This window comes from Neophocaena asiaeorientalis, unplaced genomic scaffold (assembly GCF_003031525.2).
Source record: "Neophocaena asiaeorientalis asiaeorientalis breed wild unplaced genomic scaffold, Neophocaena_asiaeorientalis_V1.1 scaffold3, whole genome shotgun sequence".
NCBI classification, from domain to species: domain Eukaryota; kingdom Metazoa; phylum Chordata; class Mammalia; order Artiodactyla; family Phocoenidae; genus Neophocaena; species Neophocaena asiaeorientalis.
Window position 1 is genome coordinate 592,528 of NW_020172726.1, and position 2,196 is coordinate 594,723.

A 2,196-nucleotide genomic window follows, 5' to 3' on the forward strand; every position below is an offset into this window, starting at 1 on the left:
TTTTTTGCGGTACGCGGGCCTCTCACTGCTGTGGCCTCTCCCGTTGCGGAGCACAGGCTCCGGACGCGCAGGCTCAGCGGCCACGGCTCACGGGACCAGCCGCTCCGCGGCATGTGGGATCCTCCCGGACCGGGGCACGAACCCGCGTCCGCTGCTTCCGCAGGCGGACTCTCAACCACTGCGCCACCAGGGAAGCCCCTAAATAAGTATTTTTTAATTCAGTAACTTTATAATACTTTATTTTATTTTTACTATATCTTCTTTCTTTCTGTCTTTTTTCCTTCTTTCCCTCCTTCCTTCCTTCCTCCCTCCCTCCCTCCTTTCTTTCCTTCTTGCCTTCTTTCCTTCTTTGCTTCTTTCTTTCTTTCTTTCTTTCTTTATTCCTTCCTTCTTTCCGTCCTTCTTGCCTTCTTGCCTTCTTTGCTTCTTTCTTACTTTATTTCTTTCTCTCTTTCTTTCTTTCTTCCTTCCTTCCTTCCTACCTTCCCTCCTTTCCTTCTTTCTTTCCTCATACTTCTACTAATTCTCTCTACATTTTCTCCCTTTTATTCTGAGCCGTGGAGATGAAAGGCTCTTGGTGCTCCAGCCAGGAGTCAGGGCTCTGCCTCTGAGGTAGGAGAGCCAACTTCAGCACACTGGTCAACAAGAGACCTCCCAGTTCCACATAATATCAAACGGCGAAAATCTCCCAGAGACCTCCATCTTAACACTAGCACCCAGCTTCACTCAACGACCAGCAAGCCACAGTGCTGGACAACCTAAGCCAAACAACTAGCAAAAGAGGAACACAACACCACCCATTAGCAGAGAAGCTACCTAAAATATAAATAAGGCCACAGACACCCCAAAACACACCACCAGTCCTGAACAAACCCAATAGAGAAACAAGATCCAGCCTCATCCACCACAACACAGGCACTAGTCCCCTCCACCAGGAAGCCTAAACAACCCACTGAACCAACCTTAGCCACTGGAGACAGATATCAAAAACAGCGGGAACTACGAACTTGCAGCCTGCAAAAAGGAGACCCCAAACACAGTAAGATAAGCAAAATGAGAAGACAGAAAAACACACAGCAGATGAAGGAGCAAGATAAAAACCCACCAGACCTAACAAATGAAGAGGAAATAGGCAATCTAACATCTCGAATAAACAACCTAACCTTGCACCTCAAGCAATTAGAGAAAGAAGAACAAAAAAACCCCAAAGCTAGCAGAAGGAAAGAAATCATAAAAATCAGATCAGAAATAAATGAAAAAGAAATGAAGGAAACGATAGCAAAGATCAATAAAACTAAAAGCTGGTTCTTTGAGAAGATAAACAAAATAGATAAACCACTAGCCAGACTCATCAAGAAAAAAAGGGAGAAGACTCAAATCAATAGAATTAGAAATGAAAAAGGAGAAGTAACAACTGACACTGCAGAAATAAAAAAAATCATGAGAGATTACTACAAGCAACTCTATGCCAATAAAATAGACAATCTGGAAGAAATGGACAAATTCTTAGAAATGAACAACTGCCAAGACTGAATCAGAAAAAAATAGAAAATATTTACAGACCAGTCACAGGCAATGAAACTGAAACTATGATTAAAAATCTTGCCACAAACAAAAGCCCAGCACCAGATGGCTTCACAGGGGAATTCTATCAAACATTTAGAGAAGAGCTAACACCTATCTTTCTCAAACTCTTGCAAAATATAGCAGAGGGAGGATTACTCCCAAATTCCTTCTACGAGGCCATGATCACCTTGATACCAAAACCAGACAAGGATGTCACAAAGAAAGAAAACTAGAGGCCAATATCACAGATGAACATAGATGCAAAAATCCTCAACAAAATACTAGCAAACAGAATCCAACAGCACACTAAAAGGATCATACACCATGATCAAGTGGGGTTTATTCCAGGAATGCAAGGATTCTTCAATATACGCAAATCTATCAATGTGATAAAAAATATTAACAAATTGAAGGAGAAAAAAACATATGATCTTTTAAATAGACGCAGAGAAAGCTTTTGACAAAATTCAACACCCACTTATGATAAAAACCCTGCAGAAAGTAGGCATAGAGGGAACTTTCCTCAACATAATAAAGGCCATATATGACAAGCTCACAGCAAACATCATCCTCAATGGTGAAAAACTGAAAGCATTTCCACTAAGATCAGGAACAAGACAAGGTTGTCCT